This window comes from Triticum urartu, chromosome 2 (genome assembly GCF_003073215.2).
Source record: "Triticum urartu cultivar G1812 chromosome 2, Tu2.1, whole genome shotgun sequence".
NCBI lineage: Eukaryota > Viridiplantae > Streptophyta > Magnoliopsida > Poales > Poaceae > Triticum > Triticum urartu.
In genome coordinates, this window is record NC_053023.1 from 679737694 (window position 1) to 679762401 (window position 24708).

Below are 24708 nucleotides of genomic sequence, written 5' to 3' on the forward strand. Positions count from 1 at the left end.
GATCAATCCTTTATTGTAGGAAACTAACTAAATTTTTATAGAATGAATATGCAAGCGTCGCTGCTGGCCGCGACCTCACATGCTGCCGAAGTCTCCGAACTTAAGAGGAGACTGGAGCAGGCCGAGGAGGAGCTCGGCCAGGTGAAAAGGCAGCTCCAGGAGAATCAAGGTATGTAATAACCCAGGAAATATTCGAAAAGAGTAAGATGATATATATTGACCGAAGTGTCATGATATGTATAGGAGCGACGATTGAGGTCGAGGCCCTGAAAAAGGCCCTAGGCGAAGCCGAGGGGAAGGCTGTCAAGGAGCAGGCCGCCCGTAAGAAGCTCAAGGCCCGGGTCAACGAGGTTCAACAAGAGCTCCAGGACACGGTGAGGAAGTGCGAGACCTTGGAGGGCGACGCGTCGGCTCAAGAGTCCGAACTCGCCAAGGCTCGTCAGAGCGCGGAGATGGCCCGGCATGAGGCCCAGGGCGCCCTCCAAGAGATCGAGGAGTCCAGGAAGATTGCGGTGGGTAAGGCATTTAGTATGTAAAGCAAGTATATGAGGAAGAAGTATCTCTTACTAACCCGGATTCGGAGTTCTCCAGGAGCCTACGCAGATCTACCGCGCAGTGTGTCCGACCCAGCGGAGTTCTTTCGAGCCGAGGAAGGGAGCTCCACGGAGAAATTGTTCTGGTTGCAATATCTTGCACCAGAACATGCGGTGCCCTTCGTCGATCAGCTAAAATAGTTGGTTGAGCTGCACAGGGTGGCCGAACTAGCCATGAAGGATTTAATAATCTGGTTGTGGCTAGTCGAAGCTATACCCAACAGTTACTTCGGCCTCGTGAAGCGGTTGGTGGATGTCTGCCCTCGGCTGGACGTCGTCAAGCGGTCCGTCTGCATCGAGGGTGCGCGTTTGGCATTCTCCTACGTCAAGGTCTGGTGGGCGAAGATGGAGGTTGTCAAGCTAGCGACCAAAGGGCCGCCTGAGGTCAAGGAGTACCGCACACCCGAGCGATATTTTGGCGACGTCATGGAGGGGCCCCGCATTGTTGCGGATCATTGTGCGAAAGACGTCATCTTTGAATGAGTGTATTCCAGTTGCCTCTACCTTGTATGATAAAACAAAGTGGGTTTGTAATATAATGCTTGTTATGTTTTTAATCTTACCTCCTATGTGGCCGTGTTGTATTAAATCTGAGGGTTGGCCAGTCGTCGGCTTCTTCCCCCATGTAGGTAGTACGAAGGTGTTCGGGATGGAATCTAAACAATCTTGATCCAATTATATGGTCCTTAAAGGAGTTATTTAGCGCAACGAACCAGACAACCAGACTATTCGGCTATAATGCCCTCAGTTAGCCATAGGAGTTCGACAATAAAAACATGGACGCAGACCCTAGTATTAGAAATAGAGTGCTATAAGCGTCTAATCGGGAAGTACCAATCCTTCGTGTAAAGCAGAAGAAATCTCCAACAATTTGCAACCTCCGAAGAGCTGACCTGCTCTCGCCGCATCATGACTGTCAGTTTTCGGCTTTCTCTACTGAGGTGCTCCTTTGTATAAACCAAGGCACAATCGTAGTATTTCTCCCTTTACTACCTTAGCCGATATAGCGGAATGTAAGGTAGCAAGCACAGGAGCCGGGCAACCCAACTATTGACCAAAGACATGATTCAGAGACAATGCATATAATGCTAAATTCGGGGTGCCAAACTATACTATAAAAAGTGTTCGGACTTTGTTGCCGTATTATGGGGCACTGGGGAGCCCCTGGAAAATATGAAACGTACCAAAGTGTACGGGTGCTACAAGATGAGTTATCGAAAGGAAAATAGAAAGAGAACAGAGGTAATATCTGGGGCCCTTAACTTGGGCCGCGAACTATTTCCATTATAACTGGATTAATGCGTCAAAGCGCATTGATACCAATAGTGTGATAAGCAACCGACTATTTAACATGCAACAATCAAAGGTGAGCTACGTGTCGGTCCTGACAACAGGTAGAGTGATCGTTAGTTTGACCTCTAGAACTTCCCCTGTACGTCGGTGCTTCCGGCCATCCTGGTATATTTATCCTTTTACAGGACCGATAATCAGGCCGTCCAAGAGGGCCTATGTAAATGAAACCTGGAAAAGGAAAAAGGAAATAGTGAAAGTATATGTGTGCCCGGGATCGGCCGAGCCGAACTATGGATCACAAGCTAGCTTTGCCTCCATCGATGCCCATCGAATTTTGAGTGCGTAATTATGTACGCGTGGTATGAATGCCACTGCTTGACCGGGGCTGGGACGGAGGCCAAATTGCTAATCGAGCTCTTGACGAGCCGAGCTGTCCTGTTGCAGCATAGTCTGGACCTTCTTAACGGTGTCCAGGGGCTCGGCAGCCGGATTACGGTTCTGCTTGAGAAGGCCGCTTTGTATTTCTGCTGCTAGGGTGGCGATGTGATCCTCTGTGCGGAGGGAGCATTCCATGTTTCCGTTGACCGTTGTGATGCCGTGTGGACCGGGCATCTTGAGCTTACGGTAAGCATAGTGCGGCACCACGTTGAACCGAGCAAATATTGTCTGCCCGAGCAGTGCGTGATAACCGCTACGGAATGCGACGATGTCGAAGATTACCTCTTCGCTTCGGAAATTATCAGGGGATCCAAAGACAACCTCTAGTGTGATTGAGCCCGTACAGTGGGCTTTACACCTGGTATGACTCCTTTAAAGGTAGTCCTTGTGGGCTTGATCCGTGATGGGTTAATGCCCATTTTGCGTACTGTATCCTGATAGAGCATATTGAGGTTGCTGCCACCATCCATGAGGACTCGCGTTAGGTGGAATCCATCAATGATTGGGTCCAGGACTAGTGCAACCGATCCACCATGCCGGATACTGGCCGGATGATCTTGACGATCAAAAGTGATCGGGCACGATGACCATGGGTTGAATTTTGGGGCGACTGGCTCTATCACATAAACGTCCCTTAGTGCGTGCTTCCGCTCCCTTTTGGGGATGTGTGTAGCATATATCATGTTCACCATTTTGACTTGAGGGGGTACTTCTTATGCCCCCCTTAATTCGGTTGCCGGGGCTCTTCGTCATCAGCCTCACTTTGTGATCCCTTTTCCATGTTCTCGGCATTTAACTTGCCGGCCTATTTGAAAACCCAACAATCCCTGTTGGTATGATTGGCTGGTTTGTCTGGGGTACCATGTATCTGGCACGAACGATCGAGTATGCGGTCCAAGCTGGATGGTCCCTGTCGGTGTTTTGGGAACGGGGGTCCCCAGACTTGCCTGCCTGCGGCCCATGGCGTGGCTAAGCAACAAGCCATACGTCCCATCTTCATTGACAAGGAATCCAAGACCCTTGCGAGGCGGACGACGCAATACCTCCACTGGAGTGTCCTAGCTAGGCAGGCTCACGACGAGTGGAAATATCAAGGCGAGGCAAGCTTCATGAGGCTCTCGTGACGTGAGCCATGACGAACGGCGCCAGACGGGTGCCAGGCGGGCGCCAGTGCGCGCAGCATCCCCATTTCCTCTTTGGTGCTAAGGAAGCAAGCGCAGGCGAAGAGCACCGAGGCACCAGGAAAAGGTTGCCATATTGGTGCAACAAGACCAAGACCAGGAGGACGACAAGGAAGAGGTCATCGTGGAGCCCAAGACGGCGTCACCACAGAGCTTTTCGCAGGCGAAGACCGCTTTTGTCAGGATAGCTTGTACTAGCTGTCCCCCTTCAAATTTGCCCGCCGTTGTTGGCTCCCTTCCTGCTCGATATTTGGGAAGAGGACCAGGGCCTATATAAGTAGAGCTAGCCACCACAGTAGAGGCATCTCATCTGAGCTTGATCCAATCCGATCGAGAGCCTAGCCTCAAGAACCCCTCAACCTCAGGAGGCTGTTCTTCCCTTGTATTGTTCATCATCAGCCCAAGAGGCAATCCACCACCACCACACTAGAGTAGGTTATTACACCACAAAAGTGGCCCGAACCAGTATAAACCCCGTGTCTCTTTCTGTGTTGTGAGCTCGTCGAGTTCGTCCGCGAGATCTTAGCGAGCTAGAGCGTAGATCGATAGGAGGGAAAGACTTCGCGCGCACCCCAGTGCTCGAACCTTAAGGGTTTGCCGGAACCCCACATCCGACATTTGGTGTGCCAAGTAGGGGTGCGCCGGAGCTCCTCTCCACCAACCTGCGCCCAGTGCTGCCGCGCATCGCTCCCATGGCAGGAGTGCCGCCACCCGCTTTTGCGACCGACACCTGCAGCAGGGAGTCTGGGTACCGGGCCCTGGCCCCCTCTCTACGGCAGGTGCGATGGCCAACCAAGTTCAGGCTGGAGATGCCGCCGCATTACGACAGTGCGGCAGATCCGGCGCCGTTCCTGTTGGCATACGAGGAGGCCATCCTCGAAGCCGGAGGCGACGACAAGATCGTGGCCAACTGGTTCCCCATGGCCCTCGCCGGCGAGCCACGCGTCTGGCTGCTCAACCTCCCAGGATCTACGGTGGCGTCCTGGGAAGAACTCTGCAACCTCTTCACCGTGCGCTACGCAGTGCCGGCGCACCACGCAGTCGCGGCGCTGTTGGGTGGCTCCCAAGCGCCGCCTTCAGATCGCCACGTCAAGCCTTTCTTCCGTCAGATTGGAGCAGCCTCCAAGCGCCCGGGGGCTCCTCCGGGTTGGGCTTCACTGGAGTCCGACCTCACCTTCGACTCGGAAGACCACCCCGGCTCCACTGCCGGCTCTGGCATACTCCCAATGCTCTGCACACCTACCATCTGCAACGTGGTCGTCACCAAGACCCTCATCGATGGCGGTGCCGGCCTCAACTTGCTCTTCGTGGAAGCCTTCAGCATACTCCACGTGCCGCCCGAGCGGCTCAGCCTCAGCAAGCCTTTTTCGGGAGTGGGTGGTGGAGCTGCCCATTCTCTAGGGCAGATCCGCCTCCCTGTCACCTTCGGCACACGCGACAACTACCGCATAGAGCTGGTGGACTTCGACATCGCCCGCATCGGTCTCCCATACAATGCCATACTCGGGTACCCGGCTCTTGCTCAGTTCATGGCGGCGACTCAGCCGGCCTACAACCTCATGAAGATGCCAGGAAGCAAGGGCGTCCTCACCATCAAGGGGGACACTAAAGAGGCAGTGACGACGCTCAGGCTCGCCTTCAAGGCCACGGCAGCAGCTGATATGTCTCCGTCGTATCTATAATTTTTTATTATTCCATGCCAATATTCTACAACTTCCATATACTTTTTGACAACTTTTTATACTATTTTTGGGACTAACATATTGATCCAGTGCCCAGTGCCAGTTCCTGTCTGTTGTATGTTTTTGGTTTCGCAGAATATCCATATCAAACGGAGTCCAAACGGGATAAAATGGACGGAGCTTATTTTTGGAATATTTGTAAAATCTGGGAGAAAGATCAACGCAAAACAGTGTCCGAGGTGGCCACGAGGCAGGGGCCCACGCCCATACCAGGAGGGCGCGCCCCCACCCTCGTGGGCCACCCGTAAGGCAGTTGATGCCCTTCTTCGGCCGCAAGAAAGCTAATTTTTGGAAAAAAATCACAGCGAAGGTTTCAGTCCAATCGGAGTTACGGATCTCCTGATATGAAAGAAACGGTGAAAGGGCAGTAGAATAGAACACAGAAACAGAGAGAAACAGAGAGATAGATCCAATCTCGGAGGGTCTCTCGCCCCTCCCACGCCATGGAGGCCAAGGACCAGAGGGGAAACCCTTCTCCCATCTAGGGAGGAGGTCAAGGAAGAACAAGACGAAGGGGCCCCTCTCCCCTTCTCTTCCGGTGGCGCCAGAATGCTGCCGTGGCCATCATCATCACCGCAATCTTCACCAACAACTTCACCGCCATCATCACCAAATCTTCCCCCCTCTATGCAGCGGTGTAACCTCTCTCTTACCTGCTGTAATCTCTACTTAAACATGGTGCTCAACGCTATATATTATTTCCCAATGATGTATGGCTATCTTATGATGTTTGAGTAGATATGTTTTGTCCTATGGGTTATTTGATGATCAAGATTGGTTTGAGTTGCATGTTTTATTATTGGTGCTGTCCTATGGTGCTCTCCGTGTCGCGCAAGCATGATAGATTCCCGCTGTAGGGTTTGCAATATGTTCATGATCTGCTTATGGTGGGTGGCGTGAGTGACAGAAGCACAGACCCGAGTAAGTAGGTTGTTTGCGTATGGGATAAAGAGGACTTGATACTTTAATGCTATGGTTTGGTTTTACCTTAATGAATCTTTAATAGTTGCGGATGGTTGCTAGAGTTCCAATCATAAGTGCATATGATCCAAGTAGAGAAAGTATGTTAGCTTATGCCTCTCCCTCATATAAAATTGCAATAATGATTACCAGTCTAGTTATCGATTGCCTAGGGACAAATAACTTTCTCATAACAAAAAGCTCTCTACTAAAACTAATTTAGTTGTGTATTTAACTAAAGAGCCCCTAGATTTTATTTACGCGCTCTTTATATTCTTGCAAACCTATCCAAAAACACCTACAAAGTACTTCTAGTTTCATACTTGTTCTAGGTAAAGCGAACGTCAAGCGTGCGTAGAGTTGTATCGGTGGTCGATAGAACTTGAGGGAATATTTTTTCTACCTTTAGCTCCTCGTTGGGTTCGACATTCTTACTTATTGAAAACTGTTGCGATCCCCTATACTTGTGGGTTATCAAGACCTTTTTCTGGCGCCGTTGCCGGGGAGAAATAGCGTGGGGTGGATATTCTCGTGTGTGCTTGTTTGCTTTATCACTAAGTAATTTTTATTTGCTGTTCTTAGTTGTTATCTATCTTTAGTTATGGATATGGAACGCGAAATACCAAAAAATTTAGGTGTACTTTCTGCTCATGGAGATGGGGAACCTCCTAAAACCCTCGATGCTCAATATGTGCAAAATATTATGTACCACTTTGATAATCCTGAGAAAACCTCATTCAATTTGATAATGGGAGTAACGTTGGATCAACGATAATACTTTAGGGATTATCGCTTGGCACAAAAAGGGAAACTATTATGGGATCAAATTTATATATTGAAGTGGTATGCTCGGCAAGTATGCTTGAATTATGATTATACTTGTTGCTCTAGGATGAATGCTCCACACCTCCCCTTTATATGCAAATTTAATGATAATGAAACCTTGGCTTCTTATGCTAGAGGTATATATGATTACTATGATGTGGAACAAATAGAAGAATTTGTTGCTTTCAAGGGTGCTTATGAAATTGAATCTATGTTTGAAAAGTATGAAGCTTTTGATGATGATGTTTATAGGCCTGAAAATTTAGCTATCCTAACATATTGCTATGATAATTATGAATATAATGCCTATATTAATGCACTTATTAAGAAAGTCTCTGTCGTCCAAGAAGAGATTAATATTTTGCAGGAATCTATGGAAGAGGAAATTGATGAAACTGTGAGCTCATTGGATGAAAAGGATGAGGAGGAGAGCGAAGAACAAAAGGAGGAAGAGCGGATTAGCTACCCATGCCCACCTTCTAATGAGAGTAACTCTTCACCTCATACATTGTTTTCCCTTCATGCTTACCGAAGGATGAATGCTATGATAATTGCTATGATCCCGTTGATTCTTTTGAAATATCCCTTTTTGATGATGCTTGCTATGCTTGTGGCCAAGATGCCAATATGAATTATGCTTATGGAGATGAACTTGCTATAGTTCCTTATGTTAAACATGAAATTGTTGCTATTGCACCCACGCATGATAGTCCTATTATCTTTTTGAATTCTCCCGATTATACTATATCGGAGAAGTTTGCACTTATTAAAGATTATATTGATGGGTTGCCTTTTACCGTTGCACATGATGATTTTGATGAATATAATATGCATGTACTTGCTGCTCCTACTTGCAATTATTATGAGAGAGGAACTATATCTCCACCTCTCTATGTTTCTAACGCTATAAAATTGAAGAAACTGTTTATACTATGCATTGGCCTTTACTTTGTGTGCATGAATTGTTCTTTTATCACATGCCGATGCATAGGAAGAGAGTTAGACTTCGTCATTACGTGATATATGTTGCTTTGTGCTCACTACTAAATACCAAATCATTGCTAATTAAAATTGGCTTTGATATACCATGGGATCCGGGTGGATCCATTACTTGAGCACTATATGCCTAGCTTAATGGCTTTAAAGAAAGCGCTGCCAGGGAGACAACCCGGAAGTTTTAGAGAGTCATTTATTTCTGTTTATTGCTTTCATTTAGTTTTAAAAACAACAAAAATAAAGAGGGGAACCCACAACTTTTTCAAAAAGAAAAGCGAAAGTGAGAAAGACAAGCATTGTTGAGGTGGGAGCTAGCCTTGAACTTTGTTCATGCTCACGGAAACTTTGTGAATCTAGATTACTGAAACTTTTCAACAACAATAATTATCCCCTTGTACAATTCCATTTTAATATAAAAATAATGTGCCAAGGTTTGCCTTTAGGATGTTTACAATGCTTGTTGGTTTGTGCGGTGCAGGAGAGAAAGTTTGGCTGTAGTGCATAATTTTTAATTTTCTACTGGAACTTCAAATGGTTCTGATTCTTTCTGCAATATCTTTATATACAAATTTTTTATTTTTCCTAATTTTGGAAGAATTTTTCACGTATCAGAAGTATGGTGAATGTTTAGATTATTACAGACTATTCTGTTTTTGACAGATTCTGTTTTTGATGCATAGTTTGCTTGTTTTGATGAAACTATCAACTTATACCAGTGGATTAAGCCATGAAAAAGTTATATTACAGTATACACAATGCAAAAACAAAATATGAATTGGTTTGCAACAGTACTTAGAGTAGTGATTTTCTTTATTATACTAACGGAACTTACCGAGTTTTCTGTTGAAGTTTTGTGTGGATGAAGTGTTCGATGATCGAGAAGATCTCGATGTGAGAACAAGGAAGAGAGGCAAGAGCTCAAGCTTGGGGATGCCTGAGGCACCCCAAGTAAATATTCAAGGAGACTCAAGCATCTAAGCTTCGGGATGCCCCGGAAGTCATCCCCTCTTTCTTCAACAAATGTCGGTATGCTTTCGGATTCGTTTCATTCATGTGATATGTGCAAATCTTGGAGTGTCTTTTGCATTCAGTTTTCACTTTTCTTTTATGCACCATGCTGGTATGAGATAGTCCTTGGTTGATTTATAGAATGATCTTTGCACTTCACTTATATTCTTTGAGTATGGCTTTATAGAATGCTTCATGTGCTTCACTTATATCATTTGAAGCTTCGATTGTCTGTTTCTCTTTACATAGACAACCGCCATTTGTAGAATGCTCTTCTGCTTCACTTATATTTGTTAGAGGGTGGGAATATCTTTTGTAGAAAGAATTAAACTCTCGTGCTTCACTTATATCTATTTAGAGAGATGACAGGAACTGGTCATTCACATGGTTAGTCATAAAATCCTACATAAAACTTGTAGATCACTGAATATGATATGTTTGATTCCTTGCAATAGTTTTGCGATATAAAGATGGTGATATTAGAGTCATGCTAGTTGGTAGTTGTGGATTGTAGAAATACTTGTGTTGAAGTTTGTGATTCCCGTAGCATGCACGTATGGTGAACCGTTATGTGATGAAGTCGGAGCATGATTTATTTATTGATTGTCTTCCTTATGAGGGGCGGTCGGGGACGAGCGATGGTCTTTTCCTACCAATCTATCCCCCTAGGAGCATGTGCGTAGTACTTTGTTTTGATGACTAATAGATTTTTGCAATAAGTATGTGAGTTCTTCATGACTAATGTTGAGTCCATGGATTATACACACTCTCACCCTTCCATCATTGCTAGCCTCTTCGGTACCGTGCATTGCCCTTTCTCACCTCGAGAGTTGGTGCAAACTTCGCCGGTGCATCCAAACCCTGTGATACGATACGCTCTATCACACATAAACCTTCTTATATGTTCCTCAAAACAGCCACCATACCTACCTATTATGGCATTTCCATAGCCATTCCGAGATATATTGCCATGCAACTTCCATCATCATCATATACATGACTTGAGCATTCATTGTCATATTGCTTTGCATGATCGTAAGATAGCTAGCATGATGTTTTCATGGCTTGTCCATTTTTTGATGTCATTGCTACGCTAGATCATTGCACATCCCGGTACACCGCTGGAGGCATTCATATAGATTCATATCTTTGTTCTAGATATCAAGTTGTAATATTGAGTTGTAAGTAAATAAAAGTGTGATGATCATCATTATTAGAGCATTGCCCCAGTGAGGAAAGGATGATGGAGACTATGATTCCCCCACAAGTCAGGATGAGACTCCGGACGCAAAAAAAAAAATATATATATATATATATAAAGAGAGAAAGGCCAAAAAAAGAGAAGGCCCAAAAAAAGAAAAAAAGGGAAAACAAAAAAATGAGAGAAAAAGAGAGAAGGGGCAATGTTACTATCCTTTTACCACACTTGTGCTTCAAAGTAGCACCATGTTCTTCATATAGAGAGTCTCTTGAGTTATCACTTTCATATACTAGTGGGAATTTTCATTATAGAACTTGGCTTGTATATTCCAACGATGGGCTACCTCAATACCCGAGGTCTTCATGAGCAAGCAAGTTGGATGCACACCCACTTAGTTTCCAGTTTGAGCTTTCATACACTTATAGCTCTTAGTGCATCTGTTGCATGGCAATCCCTACTCACTCACATTGATATCTATTGATGGGCATCTCCATAGCCCGTTGATACGCCTAGTCGATGTGAGACTTTCTCCTTTTTGTCTTCTCCACATAACCCCCATCATCATATTCTATTCCACCTATAGTGCTATGTCCATGGCTCACGCTCATGTATTGCATGAAAGTTGAAAAGGTTTGAGAACGTCAAAAGTATGAAACAATTGCATAGCTTGTCATCGGGGTTGTGCATGATGTGAATATTTTGTGTGGTGAAGATGGAGCATAGCCAGACTATATGATTTTGTAGGGATAACTTTCTTTGGCCATGTTATTTTGAAAAGACATGATTGCTTTATTAGTGGGCTTGAAGTATTATTGTTTTATGTCAAATGATAGACTATTTCTTTGAATCACTCATGTCTTAATATTCATGCCATGATTAGATACATGATCAAGATTATGCTAGGTATCATTCCACATCAAAAATTATCTTTTTTATCATTTACCTACTCGAGGACGAGCAGGAATTAAGCTTGGGGATGCTGATACGTCTCCGTCGTATCTATAATTTTTGATTGTTCCATGCTAATATTCTACAACTTTCATATACTTTTTGGGAACTTTTTATACTATTTTTGGGACTAACATATTGACCCAGTACCCAGTGTTAGTTCCTGTCTGTTGCATGTTTTTGGTTTCGCAGAATCTCCATATCAAACGGAGTCCAAACGGTATAAAAACGGACGGAGCTTATTTTTGGAATATTTGGAAAATCTGGGAGAAAGATCAATGCGAAACGGTGTCCGAGGTGGCCACGAGGCAGGGGCCCACGCCCGTACCAGGAGGGCGCTCCCCCCACCCTCGTGGGCCACCCGTAAGGCGGTTGATGCCCTTCTTCGGCCGCAAAAAAGCTAATTTTTGGAAAAAGAATCACGGCGAAGGTTTCAGTCCAATCGGAGTTACGAATCTCCGGATATAAAAGAAACGGTGAAAGGGCAGCAGAACAGAACGCAGAAACAGAGAGAAATAGAGAGATAGATCCAATCTCGAAGGGGCTCTCGCCCCTCCCATGCCATGGAGGCCAAGGACCAGAGGGGAAACCCTTCTCCCATCTAGGGAGGAGGTCAAGGAAGAACAAGACAAAGGGGCCCCCTCTCCCCTTCTCTTCTGGTGGCGCCGGAACGCCGCCATGGCCATCATCATCACCGCAATCTTCACCAACAACTTCACCGCCATCATCACCAACTCTTCCCCCCTCTATGACACGGTGTAAACTCTCTCTTACCCGCTGTAATCTCTACTTAAACATGGTGCTCAACGCTATATATTATTTCCCAAAGATGTATGGCTATCTTATGATGTTTGAGTAGATCTGCTTTGTCCTATGGGTTATTTGATGATCAAGATTGGTCTGAGTTGCATGTTTTATTATTGGTGTTGTCCTATGGCGCTCTTTGTGTCGTGCAAGCGTGAGGGATTCCCGCTGTAGGGTTTGCAATATGTTCATGATTTGCTTATGGTGGGTGGCGTGAGTGACAGAAGCACAGACCCGAGTAAGTAGGTTGTTTGCGTATGGGATAAAGAGGACTTGATACTTTAATGCTATGGTTGGGTTTTACCTTAATGAAACTTTAGTAGTTGCGGATGCTTGCTAGAGTTCCAATCATAAGTGCATATGATCCAAGTAGAGAAAGTATGTTAGCTTATGCCTCTCCCTCATATAAAATTGCAATAATGATTACCGGTCTAGTTATCGATTGCCTGGGGACAAATAACTTTCTCATAACAAAAAGCTCTCTACTAAAACTAATTTAGTTGTGTCTTTATCTAAACAGCCCCTAGCTTTTATTTGCGTGCTCTTTATATTCTTGCAAACCTACCCAAAAACACCTACAAAGTACTTCTAGTTTCATACTTGTTCTAGGTAAAGCGAACGTCAAGCGTGCGTAGAGTTGTATCGGTGGTCGATAGAACTTGAGGGAATATTTGTTCTACCTTTAGCTCCTCGTTGGGTTCGACATTCTTACTTATCAAAAACTGTTGCGATCCCCTATACTTGTGGGTTATCAGCAGCACGGCCAGCCAGTGCCAGTATGCCCGAGGCCAAGGAGACCGCGCCCGCCAAGAAAAAGCCCGCCAAGAAAAAGCAGTTGTTTACCCAAGACAAGGCTGAGACCAAGAAGGTGCCGGTTGACGAGGACGGGTCTTCGGGAGCCACCTTCACCATAGGAACCAGCCTTGACCCGGGACAAGAGGAAGCTTTGGTGAGGTTTTTGCACGCAAACAAGGAGATATTCGCGTGGGAGCCCAATCAGCTGGTAGGGGTCCCGAGAGAGGTGATCCAGCATCATCTAAGGGTGTGCCCCATCATGCGCCCCGTGAAGCAGCGGGCAAGACGGCTGTCCACTGAGAAGCAGGCCTTCATCGTCCAAGAGACGCGCAAGCTGGAGGCGGCAGGCACCATCCATGAGGTTTGATACCCCGAATGGCTGGTGAACCCTGTTGTGGTACCGAAGAAAGGTGGGAAGGAGCGGATGTGCGTCGACTTCACCAACCTTAACAAAGCCTGCCCCCAAGATCCGTTCCCCCTTCCGTGCATTGATCAAATCGTCGACTCCACCGCCGAGTGCGACTTGTTGTGTTTCCTGGATGCGTTCTCTAGATACCATCAAATCAAGATGGCGGTGGAGGATGTGGAGAGGACGCCATTCCTGACACCGTGTGGGGTGTACTGCTACACCCGCATGCCCTTCGGCCTACGCAACGCGGGCGCAACCTTTCAGCGGCTGATGCACATCGTCTTGGGGCAGCAGCTCGGCAGGAACATAGAGGCTTACATTGATGACATAGTGGTCAAATCTCGCGAGGCGAAGACGTTGATTCAAGACTTGGAGGAGACCTTTGAGAGCTTGCGTCGGGTGAACATGATGCTTAACCCGAAGAAGTGCGTGTTTGGCATCCCCTCCGGTAAGCTACTAGGGTTCCTCGTATCCCACCGAGGGATCGAGGCGAACCCGGAGAAGATCAAGGCCATTGAAGACATGAGACCACCACAGACCTTTAAGGAGATGCGGAAGCTGGCAGGACGGGTGACCGCGTTAGGGTGTTTCATCTCCAAGCTAGGCGAGCGCGCCTTGCCCTTCTTTAAGCTCATGAAGAAAAAGGGCCCTTTCAAGTGGACCTCGGAGGCAGACCGGGCCTTCCAAGACCTCAAGAAATACCTCACCAGCCCCCCGGTGATGGTGGCACCACGGCCCCTCGAGACTTTGGTACTTTACCTTGCCGCCACCCCGTACTCCGCCAGCGCGGCTCTGGTGGCGGTTCGGGAGGAGCGTCAAGACAAGGCTGCGTCGTGCCAAGCCAGAGCTGATGCAGCGCAGGGTGAGGAAGGTGCGGCAGATCCGTCAGCAGCGGGACACCAAGCTCGGCAGGGCAACATCACAGATCGCTCCCGAGGACGGTCAGATCTCAGGAAACCCTCCACCTCAAGATAGGCCACAATCTCCACAAGGCCCGAGCCCAAACAGTGTGCCAGCCCTCGTCGAGCACCCGGTGCACTTCGTCAGCACCGTACTGCGGGACGCGAGGGCACGCTACCAAATGCCGCAAAAGCTCCTGCTCGCCCTCTTGGTGGCCTCGCGCAAGTTGCGACACTACTTCCAGGGCCACCCCATCGAGGTCGTCTCATCTTACCCGTTGGAGAGGATACTCACCCGCGCAAAAGCAGGTCATGAGTGCCATAAGGGCTGCCATAGATTTCGGCTTTTCTTGGCCGAGGTGGCCGGCGAGCCATTCATCGTGGATGCTATGTTTAAAGGCCGCTGGGGCTTTGGCATCCGGACAGTCAATGATTTGGTTCTTTTTAGTTAGGAACCTAGTCCAGAATTGTCTGGCTGATTCTCTAGGCTGTTGGACTATGTGACTTAAGTCGTCGGCGTCTAGTGGCCGGACATAAGTACCTTGGAAGTTGTCAAGAAAATCTTCTTCCAAGTCCTCCCAGCTACCGATGGAATTTTTAGGCAGGCTGTTTAGCCAGTGCCGAGCTAGCCCTTTGAGCTTTAGCGGGAGGTATTTGATAGCATGGAGGTCATCTCCGCAGGCCATGTGAATGTGGAGAATAAAATCCTCGATCCATACCGCAGGATCGGTTGTTCCGTCGTATGATTCAATATTCACGGGTTTGAACCCTTCGGGGAATTCGTGGTCCATTACTTCATCAGTGAAGTAAAGAGGGTGTGTGGCGCCTCTGTATCTGGCTGCATTGCTCCGTAGCTCCGATGGAGTTTGTCTGCGGTTATCGGCTCAGGTGTGACTATGTTTGTCACGTCCGAATAGGTAGCCATCATCGCGTATCAAGGGTCGTCCTCGCGATCCATAAATTGATCGGGTATGTCCTGTTCTACTATCCAGGGTCTGCCAGAGGTCGTATGTATGGCCCCGAGCTGTTTTGTTTATATTTTTACGAGGCGATGGGCCAGGCTGTTGTTCGGCCTGAGTTGCCGCTTTATCCCGACCACGTGGTGGTCGGTCGGCCGCACTGTCCCGACCGCGTGGTGGTCGACCGGCTGCATTACATGAGGGAGGTATGGGCTCCGGCGCCTCTTCATCGAACTAGGGTAGCAGCCTTTGCTTCGGGTAACTCTTGGCTGGGCGTCTGAGGCCGTATTCTTCGGCTCCCAGGACATCAGTCCATCTGTCAATGAGCAGATCTTGGTCAGCTTGAAGCTGGTGTTGTTTCATTTTCAGGCTCCTTGTAGTGGCTATTAGCTGGCGCTTGAAGCGCTCCTGCTCAAGAGATTCCTCCGGCACGATGAAATCTTTGTTGCCTAGGCTTTCCTCATCCTCAGAGAGAGGACGGTAACTACCGTCCTCTGAGTCGTTGGGCCTGGCCTGTTCGTCGGGGCTAGCTTGCCCGTTTTCTTACTCCTCCTGTTCGGATGTTACCTGACCAAGGTCTTCATTGTTTTCGGCATCGTCCGGAGTATTATTTTCACCGGTGCCAGTATTGCTGTCTTTTGAACAACGTGACTTATTGCGGCGCCGAGGATGTCGGTGTTTTTGCTGTGTCTCAGGAGGTTTATTCTCGACTGGATTTTCTTTGTCATCGTTGTTGGTTGTTTTGGGTGTATCCACCATGTACACATCGTATGAAGAAGTGGCCGTCCAGCATCCAGTATATGGCGGATTTTGGTCTTGCTCTTCATCCGCATCGTCGTCCATACCGTTGATGTCTTCGGAGCCGTAATCAAGCATGTCGGTTAAGTCCTCAACCGTGGTTATGAAGTGGGTGGCGGGTGGGAAGTAAAATTCTCCATTGTCAGCCTCTAGTTCGTATCGAACATAGTTCGGCTGTGAGTCCCCCGCCAAGGACAAGTTCTTTAATGAGTTCAGCACATCACCCAAGGGTGAGTGCTAGAAGATGTCTGTTGAGCTGAACTCGAAGATCGATAAGCGATCAAGTTCGGCATCCGCGGACTCACGTGGTTCGGAACTTATACCCGGAGAAGAGTCTGGAGTTCCGGTGACACGGGTATTGTGTGAGGTTAAGTCCATGTGTGGCTCCAACGCCAGGGAATCTGTGGCCTCCGTGGTGGGGTTGAGCCTCCAATCCTTGGATGCCGCAGTGTGTTCCGGATCTAAGGCCAGAGTGGCCAAAGAAGCTATCTCCTGGATGCGGTCTGACGACAGATTTAGGTCATGTTCATCAAGGTGACCAGGAGCGGTTGCCACGGTCTTGAATCCGGCAAAGATCAAATCTCCACGGATGTCCACAACATAATTCAAGCTCCCAAATATGACCTGATGGCTAGGGGCATAGCTATCGATCTGCTCTAGGTGGCCAAACGAGTTGGCCTGCATCACGAAGCCGCCGAACATGAAGATCTGTCCGAGGAGGAAGGTTCCTCCTTGGACAGCGTCATTGTCGACGATTGAAGGGGTCATCGAACCTTGTGGGGACGGCACAGTGGAACTCTCAATGAAAGCACCTATGTCGGTGTCAAAATCGGCGAATCTCGGGTAGGGGGTCTCGAACTGTGCGTCTAAGGTCGATGGTAACAGGAGACGGGGGACATGATGTTTACCCAGGTTCGGGCCCTCTCTATGGAGGTAATACCCTACTTCCTGCTTGATTGATCTTGATGAATTTGAGTATTACAATAGTTGATCTACCATGAGATCGAGATGGCTAAACCCTAGAAGACTAGCCTGTAAGACTATGGTTATGAGTATCTATCCCTCCGGACTAAGTCCTCCGGTTTATATAGACACCGGGAGGATCTAGGGTTACACAAGGTCGCTTACAAACAAAGGAATCTACATATTCGACCGCCAAGCTTGCCTTCCACGCCAAGGAGAGTCCCATCCAGACCGGGTAAAGTCTTCGGTCTTCGTATCTTTACAGCCCATTAGTCCGGCCTATGGCTAACAGGCCGGACGCCCGAGGACCCCTTAGTTCAGGACTCCCTCCCCGATCAAGAGGGTACCGACAACTATGTTCTCTTTGGTGAATACACCTATGTTTGAATAGGAAGCCCCCAAGTGACCAAGATAAGCCCATAAGGTAGGATACTCATGTTTGAACCATGCATCATGGCAGCAAATTCCCTTTGGCAACCTTTTAGCTTTTCCTAAGAACTCAAACTTGCGAGAGATAAAATTCTTCTTGAGCCTGAATTTTTTAACCGGATTTGAGAGCTTCAGAGCTTTGTGTGAGACATATTTCCCTTGAACCGGAATCCTTCTTTTTAAGCTGGGAATTTTCGGACGGCCTTTTAACTTTTCACCAATATGGCGGTGGCCTCCGGGACCGGGTTATCTTCTCTCCAATGACCCGGGGTCTTGAATCTCACAATATTTGCTAAGTCATGTCATCGTAGCCCCCGAGCCTTAAGACGACTCGAGGAGTTGGCTTGAGTTTCCCCATATTTGACCGTGATATAAACCGGCATGAGTCATTCAACAGCCCAGTGATATAACTTATCCTGGAATGGAGAACTTGCAAGCGAGAGTAATTGCTCTTTTAAAGAAAGCAATATATAATATAAAAATATACTGGATGGATTTCACCTGATATGTCAAGCCAGAAATTATCCGCCGCGGAGTTGATGATCACTATGGTGAAGTTAAAACCAATCACAAGCGAGTCGGCGGCGGAAGTAGACAGATGAGTCGGTCGTGGCATTGTGAGCCGGTGCGGACTGGCGAGTCGGCCGCGTTGCGTTAATATAAACTAGGCCACGAAGACGGCGGCTCACACGGATGTCCGTCAAGCAGCATGGCAAAAACGAAACCCGGTGCACAATGTTGCTAGCACATTATAATGGTGGCGCGAGCAATATATCCATGACACGATCATTGCTCTTGGAGTGAACAATCACCCTACATCAAAAACATCGCAAGCCAGACTAATTTTTCTTTGAAAAAAAGGAATATATGCTAATAAATTTAAACGGATAGATATCACCTTATTGTTCGGATGACGGATGATCCGTTCAACACAACAAAGGCGGCTCAGGCAGACCGATGACTCAATATGGCCCGGGCGGCTTAACACGGCAGAGGCGGCTCAACGCGGCCCCTGTGTCTCAACCCAGCAGCAAAACGGGGGCATCACCATGGCGATGGCTCATAAACTGTAGCGGCAGCACATTTGAGACAGCGGAGGCGGCGACTTGAACAGCTTGAAATGGACGCGAGTCGACCCGAGGGCAGGCGGTGGCTCATCGTGTGACGGCGGCTCTCCGGCGGCGGCTCAACATAGTGGAGCGACGCAGAGGCGCCCCGATGACTTGACGGAGACCAGCAAACTTCGCGAGCGGACTTGCACAGGGATGGGCCATAGGGTCAGGTTGAGATGAGGCGGCTCAGCGTCCAGCGGCTTACACTACAAAAAAAGACACATCCATGACATTTTGGGCCGAACGAAATTCTTTTCTGTCATACATATGACACTTCTATGACGATAATTGCGACAAAACCCGGTATCATCATAGATGTGGTTGGCTCCTACTTCCATGACAAAAAATCATGACAGAAAATGGGCTTTTCGTCCTGGGCGGGCCGGAGACGCAGCTGCATGACATTCTTTGGGCCGTCCATGATGGAAAAAACCATGGTAGAAGCAAGGGGGAGGAAAATTTCGGGGATTTCCCGGTTACGGTGGGAGGTCGGGGCCGAGCGATGCGCGTTTCTCTTGTATATGTACGCGCGTGTGTGTGAGGCGTTGTCTCTAACTGAACCCGAGCGAGGCGTTGGGATCTAATTAAACTCGAGCGATTGCACTGCAGGCTATGCGTTACTGAACCCGAGCGATCGATCGATGGCTGTTAACTGAACCCAATCGAGCGATTCCTTCACTACTGCTGCTAACTGAAGCCGATCGATGGGATGAACAGTGAGCGTTGCGGTAGGGTATGGAAGAATAGTGAGCGGTGGCATTGCCTCTGGATGAACAGGACCCCGTGGTGTGGTGGAGGGTGGAGGGGTGCCCGTGGAGGGGTGGATGAACAGGACCCCGTGGTGTGGAGGGTAGGATGAACAATAGACGGTGAAGGGGTGCCCATGGAGGGGTTGTTGAACAGGACCCTGTGGTGTGGAGGGCTGGATAAATAGTAGACGGTGGAGGGGTGGTTGAACAGTAGCCGGTGGAGTAGCGCATGGTGGAGGCTGGATGAACAGGAGCCCGTGGAGGCTGGAGGAGGTCGACGGTGAATGAACAGTAGCTCATGGAGGCTGGAGGGGGTCGACGGTGGAGATGAACAGTATCCCGTGGAGTCCCATTTTGCGGTATGCCACACCCCTCCCGATGAACAGGACCCCCGTTTCGACCGTAGCGCTCCAACACAAGTCCGTTTCCTCCGTTTTGCGGTACGCCACACCCCTCCCGATCAACAGGACCCCCGTTTCGATCGTAGGAGGTCCGTTTCCTCCGTTTTGCGGTATGCCAGACCCCTCCCGATGAACAGGATCCCGTTTTGAACGTGGCCGGTCGAACACAAGGCCGTTTCCTCCGTTCTGCGGTACGCCAGGCCTCGTTTCCATCGCCTGTTCCGTCCAAGCCCTCCCGATGAACACGACCACGCATTCTGTTGCCTCCCCATGAACATGACGCATTTCGTTGCCTCCCCGTGAACACGATGACGGCGCTGTTTCTCCGTTCCAACCCAGCCATGTACATGAGCCCTCTCCGTACGTATGCGCGAGTAGGCGTTCGAGACCCCGCCCGTATGTACACATACGTGGCCGTATTTTCTTTCTTGCACCCTGGCCGCTGTACATACATGTACATGCTACGTGCACGCCTCTACTACGACACGTGCGCGCCTCTACATCGACCAGTATGTACATACACGTTAGCGACCAGAATGACAACACTACATTCGCTTCGACCAGGTGGGTCCCGACTATCAGGCACTTCCTTCCCTGCGAAGATGTAGCTGGTGGGTCCCAGCAGTCAGGGGGAAACGTTTTTTTCACGAAATACGGTGGCCCATCCGGTGGGTCCCCGCTGTCAGGTGGAGGAATAATTATTTTGCGCATAATAAGGAGGCACTTCCTTCCTGTGGCCGTGGACCCAGCTGTCAGCGTCTCCACGCACAGTACTCTTCCGATGAAAGTCGGTCGTTGACCACATTGACCACGCCGCACCGAGAGCACCACGACGGATGAGAAGGAACAAGTGTGGCGTCTCGCCGAAGGCGCAGAAACCTGTAGGGTACTCGCACTTTGGGCACTGCAAATGAAACACACTAGATTCAGTAGGAAGAAAAATGCATCAACGGCGGCTACCTGCGACCAAGGGACTTGGGTTTATCGGGGATGGATGAAGAATTCGTACCTGGTTCTCCATGAGAAAACCCTATGCAATCACCGAGAGGGGGTTTTCTCTAAACAAGCAGACGAGGGAGAAGGGGATTCAGGCCCAGTGAAATATTGCCGCTTCGTCCGTCCAGCTTACTGCTAAAGCTGGAAAGGGGGGTTGTGATTTGACGGCTCATTGGGCATTACTGCGGCGCTACGACCGGGGTGTGTCTACCATGAAGTTGTGCACTCTAATTTGTGCATATGGCACGTGGACCCCATTGCCGGTTGCCCCACATATCAGCGAAAGGAAGTAGAAAGACAGGAGTAACTAGTTACACATAAATATATTTTTTGACAGAGAGATACTCCCTCCGTAAAGAAATATACAAATCTTTTATATCACAGGCTCACCTTGCCGACAAATATACTCCCTCTGCAGCGCACGAGCATTATGGGGGTTCAGCTGATAATATAATACTCAGATAGGCTCACGGTTCTGGACTTTGGGCCACAGGCCGACCCTGCATGTTTGGGGACCCATGTGTTCTACCTCAGCGCTTTTCATATTGTAAGCGATCGGTACGGCACTGGTTTTAGATGCTATCGCAAGGCGAATACACAAAATTGAATAAAGCACGGCAGCTGTTGGAATGAAATCGAACGACAGTTCCTAACCAGTAATTAGAGTTGCAATTCTATCAACGATATACCATGTGATAAATAATACGGTCGTACTACTTATACACACAGGACACTTGTTTCACCATGCCAGACTATTACATCAAAATCTCTTGGAGGATAGATCAGTTTGGCAGTTGCGTGCTGCTACTGAAGAATTTCAAAGTTGATTTGGACCAGCTCTCTTGTCGAGAAAGTTTGATTTTGACATCATCCCCTACCGCAAGATATGATTTAGATGTGAACCTTGACCATCCTTTAGCATCAATCATCATGCGACCATCCTTTGTACTTACGGTATATTGAGCAGGTTCATTCACACCAAGGCTGCGCATGGTAAGAGAAACTTGGCGGCGGTCGCCTGGATTGTTGAATGACTCCCTCGTTGCTCTAGAAATTCTCTGTTTGCGAACAAGAAGACATACCCAAACAGTTAGATCAACACAGTGAATCATGTGAAACAACATGGAAAGAAAAAAGAACGAAGCACTTGGGCGGCCAATGCTTACCAAGAAGGTGGACATGTCGGTTTTTGTAAGGACTTTGGTATATGAAGTGTGAACTGCAGCCCAGTCTGTTGCCGGTGCAACTGCACGGGCCGGAGAAGATGCAAGTGCAAGTGTTGGTGCAGGTGCCGAAGCCGCTGCTGCTGCCGGAGATGGTGCTCCTTGTAGAGCTGGTGCCGGTGTCAGAGCAGGTGCCGGTGTCGATGCCCGATCCTTCGGTAGATCAGACTGATCCGCTGACGCGGTCAGTGCCCAATCCTCAGCTGGATCAGACTGAGATGCTGCCGCTGTCAGTGCTAGAGCAACTGCCGGTGCTCGATCTGTGCGAGACAACGGCGATCGTGTCTGGTCTTCTATGATCAACTTTCTAACTTGACTAGGATCCGTGACCATGATCCAGTCTTTTTCTTCATTTCTTTTAAATGCGAGAAGGACTAATTGTGGCATTTTTGTTAAACCCAACTGCAGTTCATCATAGGGATTCAGCATGTACTCAGACAACAGACTGATCCAATTTTTCCAGTAATATAAGTGTTGGGCGGTGCCTTTGTTACTGACACGACATAAGAAGTAAAACCTGCAAAAATAGCCATCGTAGAGCAAACCAAACGGTTTATTCTGTGATGAATGTCACATGGCAAAACCTGCATCATAAAATTGCAGGAAAAGAAAGAAAACATGGCATTAAATCAATAAGATTTAGACAGTAAATCAATAAGATTTACTTGATGTGACACGAGTGAATCCTTACCAGGAAATCACTATGTTGAAGTACTAAACAGAAGATTGATCGTCCAACTACGCGTGGCATGCAGGGGCCCCGCCTACTCCCACAAGCAGGACAGTCCAAAGGTCGTGACAAATCGTATGGACCGAACATCCATGGGACTGGAAATCCTGGTGGGTGCGATAAACCCTGCAATGCATACAGATATTGGAGTGTAACCATAATTGATAGACCGTCCTCACAAAAAATATGATATGGATACTTCAAAATATACAGACTGAATTGAGTGGACAGACATTAACATAGACCATTCTCAGGACTGGCCACACACCAAAAGCGGCAGTACTAATAAACAATACAGGGTTCACAAACACAAATGAAGTATTGAACAATAGTACTTACTACAGACAAGCAAAGTTGCACTAACTAAACTCTGCAGACTATTTCTTGCCACCGACCTACGGGATGAACCCCGCATAACTGACTAGGCCATGGACTTCGTGTGAGATGTCTACATGCACCATCACCATCTTGTCAACCTTGGAGAACCTAAAAGAGTGGTCTTTCCACTCATAAACATGATGATGAATACAGGCCGCATCGGATTTGTTGGGAAGCTTTACAAGAACAACACCCTTCATAATCGAAGGCACAGCCAGGAAATTGTTGTGGTCAAGTACAGCCTCGAGAACACGCCTGACAACAATGCTACAGGAAAACACTAGTTCAGGACACGTGGCGACAAGGACACAGCAGCTGGATAGTTCAGCAGTAGAACTCATCATCAGGTCTTCCAGTTCACACGGCATGACTTTGAGAACTTCATCTCCACCGCGGACCTGGTTCTAATTCAAACAGAAACCATATTTTATTACTACCTCCGTTCAGAAATATAAGATGATTTTCGATATTATACTCCATATATGACTACATATACGCACAGAAATGAGTGAACAAAGACACTAGAACATGTCTTCAAAGGCATGAGAGCAGAGGGATTACATGCAATATCCATAACACAAGTTACTGAGGCAAATATACCCTCTTAAAAGGTAGCATTGATGTTCATAAAGTACTCCCTCCGTCCCAAAATTCTTGTCTTAGATTTGTCTAGATACGGATGTATCAAGTCACATTTTAGTATTAGATACATCTGTACCTAGACAAATCTAAGACAAGAAATTTGGGACAGAGGGAGTAGTTGAAAGTAATCTATAAGAAATCAGTGTCGACCTCTCACATGTTTTGGTCAAAAGAGGAATTTAGAACCGTCATTTGGCACACAAGAATCACATGCAAGATCACCCAGAAAGTTGTACTACTAGTACTAGTACTGCGTGTTAGATGAAAAACATGATCAAGATCAAGAAAAAGATCGTCAAGAAGAGATATTACCTGGACTTGCTTAATGATGGATCCCAGAGAGGGGGGCTTGGACAGGGCGATGGCTTTGAGCTTGTCTGTGGTAGTCTCGGCGGGGTGCTTGCGCTTCTTCGTACCATGAGCCTCGACGGTTTTGGCCGGAGCCATAGATATCACTTCGGCCAGTGCTCCAGCATCCATCAAGAAACTGTCAAATAGAAATAATAGAAGAAAAGAGAGGGAGTTATAGGATCAGTCTCGGGGTTGCAAGACCGGGCCTTGGCCAGAATCAACACCATTGATGCGCTCACCTTTCCTTCTTTGGGAGAGAAGAACAATGGAAGAAGCAGGTCGGGGTTTTCTTGAAGAAATGAGGAACAAGATGAGGCATAAGCGAGGGTTGGGTAGAGAGGAAGCTAAGAGAGAAGAGTGAAATGATGGTTGCTTCGTCCGTCCAACTTACTGCTGGAAAGGAGGGGGTTTTGTGATTTGACGGCTCATTGGGCATTACTGCGGCGCTTCGATCGGGGTAGTCTACCGTCACTCTACTACGGAGTAATTTAGTGCATGGCTGGTGGACCCCGATGCTGGCTATCCCACACGTCGGCGAAAGTGAGTAATTTAGTGCATGGCTGGAGGAGGATCCACACGGTAGAGCGTGTCCACTGTTTTTCAGAAGAAAAAAATGATTACAGCAAGCGTTTCCACTCTTACAACGGAGGAGTGCGAAACACGGCAGCCACTTGAACATACACAGTGCTCCTACTACTAGGCATGTGCAGTGGTTCATACGTCAGTACTACACAATCTTGTTGCTAGTGTAGCAGGATATGACGATAACAAATGATGTTGTGTGCATGTCAACTACTCCTATATGTAACATAGTACCGCTTTTTCGACTGTCCGGTCGAGAATGAACGGTGAGATCAATGTTAACAGAACTAGGTCCATAGCGCA